A 9,176-nucleotide genomic window follows, 5' to 3' on the forward strand; every position below is an offset into this window, starting at 1 on the left:
AAGCGGAAGACATGATCCAGTCTCAACTAACCCAGATAGCTGTCTTGAATAGTACCCGTGTCGATCCCGTGACTCTGGGTCAATTCACCAATTGGATATCTTCTGCTTTTTCCTTTTTTAAGGAGTGGGTGGGAGTAGGCATTTTTGGTGCACTGTGTTGTTTTGGTATGTTCCTCTGTTTGTGGTTTCTCTGTCGCCTTAAAGCTCGTAGTGCTCAAGATAAGGCTATGATCATACAAGCTCTTGCTGCTTTAGAAACTGGCAACTCACCTCAAGTCTGGCTTGCGCATCTTAAACAGTAAATCTTTGACATGGTCATTGCACCCCAAGTTATTATAACATTGCACTGGGATTGACATGTCTTTCCTCGTTATTCTCTTAGTGTCAGAAAGCCCTTGCACTCTGCCGGTCTTGCTACTATTACACGCAGATGGGTTTCTACACTAGTGTCTTTGACATGGTCGTTGCACCCCAAGTTATTCTAACATTGCTCTGGGTTCGACATGTCCTTCTTTTGTCTTTCTTTTAGTGCTGGAAAGCCCTTGCACTCTGCAGGTCTTGTTGCCATTGCACGCAGAAGGGTTTCCACACTGGTCTTTATCTATCACTTTAAAGTCCGTGCCTTTCTTTCAGGGTGCTGCCAACTTGTTTGTAGTTGTACTTCTAGACAGCCACAGTTCAACCTCAGCTATTCCCTCTTACTCACCATCGTCACGATACAGGATGCGAGGCAAGGCACTGCACTTGAGTGATCCATTGAGAAGAGGGACCTCAAGGGGAGCATGTCCTATTGCATGCGGGTTTGACGTGTCTCCGCCCCGCCCCACGAAAAAAGGCGTCGGCTGATATGGTGTCAGATCTGGGGAAGGCGCCCCCTAGGGCTGGACCATACTATGCAGCCACTTCTGCACAGTGGGATAGGACCTCTACTCTCGCCTGTATTGTCTTAGTGAAACAAAAAGGGGGAGCTATGGTGAGCCGTTCCTGCGGACTGTGGTCGCCATTACATGATGGTGCTGGCTCCGCTGTGGTCTGTGAAGGACAACTCCGTATCAGAGAGAGTTGGCGTATTGTCAACTCCTTATCAGAGAAAGTTGGCGTGTCGTTCTCTAGCACCCTGTGAGAAGGGTCCACATGGCAGCTTCGCATTGGGGTTCGCGGTGCTTTATTAAGGCTGGGAGGGGCATCCAATTATTATTCCGGGGATTAGAAGAATTATTAGAAGAATGTCAAGGGCCTGAATAAACTGCTGAAAGAAGATTCCTGAGTCACGTCTTCCTTGCGGGCAAGGGGGTCGTGACAATGGGGGTCTAGATTGGCCAATTGTACTGGACCCTGTTACTCTAAGCAATATGTCTAAACTGTTATTAAAGTGAGACTTTCACATAGCAAGCCAGTCATTGCCACAGAATGTCTGCCAATACCTTACTGTCCTAATCATTCTGCAATAGAATTTGGCAACTTTCCTAAATGGATAAACTGTGCAAATGTCTTGCCAGTACAACAAAAAAGTTCTAGAAATAGTGGACATATTCTAGACTGGTCTCCAGGAATTGACAAAAGACAATCACATAAGGATGTCATGATCCCTGGAGGTTTTGTTGGTAATATTCTAACCTTAAGTGAAGGTGGTATCCAGATAGGTGTTTGGAGCTTAATTGCAGACTGAGATTTCCTATATCACACTGACAACCCTATGCCTGGCTTTATAGGCGGGGTGTAAAGAGGGTTCCTGGTATGGCCTGCAGGCCTGTGTTCAATCTCCTTATGCTTTAATTACTGGAAATGTGAGAGTTAAGAGAAAGGAGGATAAATATCTTGTAGCCTGTAAAAAGTGCAATTTACCTAATTGCATCACTAGATATGCCATCTGACTACGAAGGTCTGTGTTACTGCAGCCAAATATAAGCCTTCCCAATGGGATTTGGAGAAGGTTAAATCATTTAATGGGCATTTTTCATAGAAAATAATAATAGCTTGGATTTTATGGAGTTACATCACAACATCCAGGATATTCAAAAAAGCAAAATCGATCTATTGGATCCTACTTCTCTAACTGGAAATACATCAAGAATGGAATGGCTTTAACCCTAGAAACCCACTGAAACACTCTGCATGAAATATTATTGGAATGAGGTATTTGCTACTGGTTTTTTTTTGGATTGTGATAATAGGTGGCTGTCACACCCTTAGAACAAGAATCCGGGAACTAAAAATAATGGCTCATCATTTTCTATTGCATAGCAAACAGGGGGAATATTCAGAGTGCCATCCGTGAATTACTTAAGGGTCTTCTGTGGGTATGGAGCCATGGAGATTTAGGTCTAACCTTGAGAACTACCTGAAGCTCCCCAGAGTGCACTAGATTAGCCAAGGCACATGACCCTATTTCTGCTCTACCAGGAAGACCCCTCTTCTAGCTCTGAATTTGGGCATAACCCATTGGAACTGCAAAGCCCACCTTCTACCTTATTTGGTAAAGAACATTCCAATGAAAACCTTTGATATTCCCTGATATAAATAAAGCAAATATGGGCTCCATTTTGCTCTTTTGAGTGTGGAAGCTTCATCCCTAAGATTGGCTAGCCCATCCCACCCCCGCTTTTAAAATTACTTTCTGTATCGTGTGCATTTTTTCCCCTGCTTTACCTTTCTTAGATTTTATTTTGCAGCCAGACCATTAAACCAAGAGGAATTCTATTTTTACCACCTGCAGTTTTGAATTCATGATCCTCTTGCCTCAGCCTCCCAAGTCACTGAACCACTGTGGTGGGCTATTGATTGCTACTTTTATATTTTTATATTTATTTTTATTCTCATCCTGTATTTGTTTTGGAATCTAAAGTGAATATTATGTAGACAGCAGAATAATTTTTGTTGGATTCTAGGTCTTATAACCAAGGGTGTAACACTGAGCTACATCCCCAGCCACTTTTTAATATTATTATGTTTTATTTTCAGATAGTGTTACGCTAAGTTGCTGAAGCCAGCATCTAACTTGTGATACCCTAGCCTCAGTCTCACAAGTAGATTAGTGACAGCATTGCACCACTGTGCCCAGATGATGATGACTTAGAGAGGCTCTCCATAAGTCACTGAATTTGCCCTCCAACTTGCAATCCTCTTACCTCAGCCTCCTGAGTTTCTAGAGTCACAGATGTGTGCTGCATGCCCAACTTGAACAATATATTTTCTAAAATTGGAACAGATTGGATCTATATGCAGTAGTAGTAATGAAAAAAGTAATAGTAACCCAGCAAATGCTTCTTCTATGTTGCCACTTGTTTTCTACCTATATATTTTTGGTTCATCAATTTTCCCATTATTGCCTATTAATGATTAATTTTTCTTCTGTACCATTTTTATTTTATTTTCTCCTTTTGGCACATGTTTTAGTTTTTCCTTAGTGTTTGTTCTGTGAACACTAACATCTTAAATTTATGACAATCAGTTTTATTCATGCCAAATTAATTTCAATAGTATAGATAAATTTTGCTAATCTTACAGATTTGTCCCTTAGTCCTGATTTTTATCTTTCTCATAGACTATAACTTCATGCATTGTGTGTCTTGTATGGCTTGGATATCATTTGTCCCCAAACAAGCTTATGCTTTGGACACTTTGTGCTCATTACAGTAGCACTGAGGCAGGGGAAACTTTCAAATGTGCTGTCTACTGGGCATTAATTCAGTCACTGGGGAAGCCACCCGCAGGAGGAATGGATGCTAGTCTCTTGGAATGAGTTTTTGAGAAAATGAGTTGTTATGAAAAATCAAGACTGCCCCTCTCTGATCTGTGGCTCATATTGGTCCATATGATTTTTCCTCTTTCACTTGTCCCCACTCTGATGACAGCCATCATGCTGGAATGGAGCACAGTGGGTAGTCCCCAGAAGCAAAGTGGATGGCATCCCTTTATCTTGGACTCTCAGACTCAAAAATTCTGACCTAAAGAACTTTTTAATCACAAACTACTCAGCCTTAGGTATTTCCTGATAGCAATAAAAATGTAGTCTTGTAGTCATTCAGCATCAATGTTTGTTTGGTTCTAAGTGTTATTTATGTGTTCTAAGTGTTCTAAGTGTTATTTTTGCAATCATTTATTTTTTAATTTTATTTTTTTAAATACACAACAGTGCAATACATTGAAATTCTTATTACACATATAGAGTACAAGTTTTTACACTTATATTTTTAAAACAAATAGAAAAGAGTTAGAGACTAAATACTCCATGGCACTGGCTATATTTAGCTACCAAATTGAGCTACTGAGCTACATCTACCATTATTTCTCATTATCTTATGTGGACTCAAGATTCTGTCTTTTCTCATTTCCTTTAACCTTGATGGCTCTATTGGCATTTCTGGAAAAGTTGTTTACTCAACACAAACATTTCCTCTTACAAATCTTCCCTTATCAATTGACGCACAGTTTAGCAAGGTATAAAATTATTGAGGGTTAAAAACAGTCCTCCCACTGTCTTCCAGCTTCTTGGATTTCTAGGGAAAACCACTAATGCTGTCTTGTACCTGATCAACTGTTTCTCTCTGACCACTCAGGAGATTGCCTCTCGGTATTTGTTTTACAGCAATTCGACTCTCATAGTTCCTCTTATCAATGGCTTCCCTTTCTGTAAGCTATAGACAATTCCAGAATGAGCAACTCATGAGTTTTAAATTGCAAAGTGTTCTGAGTAGCATGATGCAATCTCACCCCATCACACCCCAGCCCTCCAGGGGCACGAGCCTCTGCTTTCTCCTGCAATTTCCCAGTTGATATACTGTTTTTGTAATACTTTCCTGTTAGTTGCTAGTTGCCATGTTTGTTGAGAGACTGGCTGTTGTGATAGTGCTCCACTTGTGTAGAAGAGAACATCTCTCCAATGACTCATGCATCACATCCTGTGTGTGCACACATTGCATTGTTAGCACCTTGGAGCTTAAGAATAGAAGACACACCTTGAGCCTCTCCTAATAGAAACCATGATTTCCCATGAGACTATGACCCAAGAATTTGGGATGTGTTTAATAAGTTTATGACGAACCTCTTTCTCAAATAACCTCAAGAAAAAGTACCAGTGACTAGGAAGTCAATTTTACTTCGTTGTAATGCTAAAATGTCCACCAGGAAGGAAGTTGAACCATGTTTCCATAGTATATGGTTGTATGCCAAAGTGTCCTTTAAGAAAGGCTTGTGTGTAAACAAGGCAGTCTGGTGCATGCTTAACTCCCAGGATCAAACCTGGTTTCATCTGACAAAGCAAGGTAACCCACACCCCCAATGCCAGCATGATCTGAGGGATGAGGTATCAGTCCCTGGGCATAATGAGGAGCCACTGGAGGCCCTTGTTCTCTCCAAAAGGAAAATTCTACAGTCTTTATTTATGGAATAATACTACATCAATTGTCAGGCACATAGACAGACCTATTTAGAAAAGCAGACACACATTCAGGAAAGAATGTGAGGGGCCAAGGTACAGTGAGGTCGGTAGTGAGCTTGCTTCACATGCACAAGGCCCCAGGCTCAATCCCCAGCACCACAGGAAGAAAGAAAGGAAAAAATGTGAGAAACTCTAAAGGGAGAGACAGCAAATTCAAGGTTGGAGGTGTTGCTATTTGGAGAGGGACATTTAACTCAGGATGGACTAGAGATGGGGCCAGAGCAGACTTCTGTAATTTCTCACCCATTTTTTTAAGCTTGCTCATACCATGCTAGTATTTGGGGGTCCAGGAAGCTGGTCTAGGAGAAATGTTGCATTGCAAGTATTTCCTTTTTTTAAAATAAAAATCTGATCTTTATTTTTAAAAATATTTTTTAGTTGGACAGGATACCTTCATTTTATATATTTCTTTTTAATGTGGTGCTGACGATTGAACCCTATGCCTCACTGGTGCTAGGCAGATGCTCTCTCACTGAGCCACAACCCCAGTTCTTTGTTTTTAATTTCAAATTTTTTGTAGGCATTCCTGCATTCTGGTGATTTATGACCTTCTCCTTTGAGGTTCAGTGTAACTTTCTTCTTGGCATCCCAACATTTCTGCCCAAACCAGACATGTTCCACAGTTCTTTATGGACCTCAAGTGTTACTAGAGGAATGATTAAATGATTATTTAGTTATCAAAGCCAATAGGGCAGTGTTTTCAGGATGGAAGTTTTAAGAGAATGCTCATTATTAGATTTCTATTTTTACTTATGTATTTAGCCGTGGACTGATATGTTTTTGCAGTCATCCACAAATGTGGTCCACAAACCAGCAGATTTCAGAAATTTTTCATGTTGACAGCTATTTTCAAATGGTTGCATTCTGATTGAGGCCCATTTGAACGAGGATAAACATTAAGATGCTTTTAAAGTGCTTATGAATTTTCCTGGTTAGAATATTACAGAGGGTCTTGCCAGTTTTCTCGCCACTTTTAAAAAAATCTCATTGGTGTTGAAAAACCTCTCAGATGCAAGGGATGCACCCTAGAGGCAAGCTCCTGCAGATGGCCACCCACAGACCCCCACACCCACCGATCCTATTCTCCGTCCCCAATTAATTGGGTGTCAGGTGCTGTTGGATTGTTAATTATTGGGTAAAACCCAGTGTTTTTCCCCCAAGGAGCCCAAGGTCTAGCTTGTTGGTTACTGGAACCACTGGGTTGGTTATTCACATTTCCTTGCCTCTCAAGACAAATCTGAGCTCCATCCACAGACCTATATCTAGTGGCACTGGTAGCTTAGGAAAATTTCACATTTTGGTTAAGAAAACTAACAGCAAGAATAATTAATAATTTCCCTCTTGGGAGAATGTAGGGTTCTGGCCCCAAGGTGTCCCGGGCTCTTTCCCTCTTCTCACCCACATACAACTTCTCTTCATCATGGGCAAGACAACTGTGTACTGCTCATCCCTGGAATTCTGGGCATGTGCCTTTATCTTCTCCATCTTCCTTGAAGAGAAATGTTCCCATTTCACAAATGCAGCAAAACTGGTCCCCCAAATACCTGGGATGCTATTACTGAGAAGCAAAAGTAAAAAACTTTGAGCCCCCTGAAAATGGGGGCTGGGGCTGGGGCTCAGCCATAGAGCTCTTGCTTAGCACGGGTGAGGCACTGGGTTCCATCCTCAGCACCACAGAAAAATAAATGGATAGAATAAAGGTATTGGGTCCAACTCAAACTAGAAAAAATATTTTTTAAAAATACTGAAAAGGCAACATATTCTAGCAATTAGGGAAATGCAAATTGAAATTGCACTGAGATTCTCTTTCACTCCAGTCAGAATGGCAATTATCAAGAACACAGTAACAATAAATTGGTGAGGATGTGGGGAACAGAGAATGCCCACACTTTGTTGGATAAACTGCATATTGGTGTAACCTCTCTGGAATGCAGGATGGAGATTCCTCAAGAAATTAGGACTGGAACCACCCTCTGAGTCAGTTATCCCAATCCTCAGCATAAATGCAGAGGATAAAATCAGCATACTACAGGGACACAGCCACATCAATGTTTATGATAGCACAACTCACAATATCTAAGCTATGGAGCCAGCCTAAATGCCCATCAACAGATGAATAGATAAAGAAATTGTGGTATGTATACAAGGTGGAATATTACTCAGGTTTAAAAAAAAAAGATGACTTCATATCATTGCCCAGTAAATGAATGGATCTGGAGCTTCTCATGCTAAAGTAAAATAAGGCAATCCCCCCAAACCAAAGGTCACATGTTTTCCCTGACATGTGTTATCTACATCACAAGGCATGTGGGGGGTAGAAAGAGAATTTCAGTAGATTAGACAAAGGGGAACAACAGGAAGGGAGAGGAGATAAGAACAGAGAATACCATAGCATGAATCGACCATAATGTTCCTATTCAAATATATGAAAATACCTAAGTGAATCCACCCATCTTGCCCACTCACACGAATGGGGTCCTAAGGAGAATAAGGTATATTTTATGTTTGGATAATTTTACCAAAATGGACTCTATGGTCATTTATATCTAAGAAGAACCAATAAAACAGAAAAAGTTACAAGTACTAAAAGGACCATGGAACCAAATTGATAGCATCATAGCTGGATGAGGAAATGTCTTTAGGTACATTCCCAAATTTTCTAAACCACTCCTCCATTGGATGCTGCCAAAGGTGTTGGAGCCTGTGGGAAGGTGGAGGTTCAGGGTGCTGCAAGGAGAAGATAGGAACCCCCCATTCATCTGCAGGTGCAGGGGTCACAGGGAGCAGGCAATCTTGAGACCTCCATGGTTAACTAAGGCAGAGATGAGCAGGGTGCATTCAAGTCTAAGGAGTTATTTAAAATATTAGGAAAACCAGGAATTGTCTTTCCTGGACTCCCAATCAAACGCAAATTGTTTTTCCTTAAAGAGAGAGACCCTTGAGGCCCTCTTAACAAGAAGTCTTCTCTGTATTATGTGACTTTTTTCACCACTGAATTGGGGGGACAAGACTCGGAGATCTCTCTGGAAACACATTGACTTTGTTTGCATCTTCTTTCTTGTCAAGTGCAGAGTATTCACCTGATACTAAGGATGCACACCTGGGGAGGGTGTCTCTGGTTTTAGCAAGAGGCAGGATCCCATTGCCTGGGATCTAGGGGAATGGCAGGAACCAGGGAGAGCACCCAGGGTGGCCTTGATCTGTGCCAGGCTGTTATCCTGTGGCCACTGCAGGTACTTCTCTCAAAAAGAAAGAAAAAAAAAGTGGCACATGCCTGTAATTGCAGCCGCTGGGGAAACTGAGGCAGAAGGATGGTGAATTCAAAGGCAGCCTCAGCAAAAGTAAAGTGCTAAGCAACTCAGTGATACCCTGTCTATAAATAAAATTCAAACTAGGGCTGGGGATGGGGCTTAGAGGTCGAGTCCTCTGAATTCAACCCCCAGTGGCCAAAGAGCTAGGGAGCCCAATGCAGCTGGGGTTTACCCAGGCCTGCGCTCTGGGGGTCTCTTTTGTGCTGATCTCCTTACTCTGCCTCCAGCCTCAACAGTGGGCCGAGATACAGATTCAACTCAGCTGGAGGAACATCAGCTTTCATGCTGCCAACCGGGTGCAGCCTCCTCCAGGGAGCCTGCCTGGCCCCCCATGAGCCTCAACCAGCGCAGGCCTTGATGCACTGGACAGTTCCCAAGGGGCGAAAGGGCAGTTCTGTTTGGAGAATTTTGCACAGATAAACAGA

Source organism: Ictidomys tridecemlineatus, chromosome 7 (assembly GCF_052094955.1).
Source record: "Ictidomys tridecemlineatus isolate mIctTri1 chromosome 7, mIctTri1.hap1, whole genome shotgun sequence".
Classification (NCBI taxonomy): Eukaryota; Metazoa; Chordata; class Mammalia; order Rodentia; family Sciuridae; genus Ictidomys; species Ictidomys tridecemlineatus.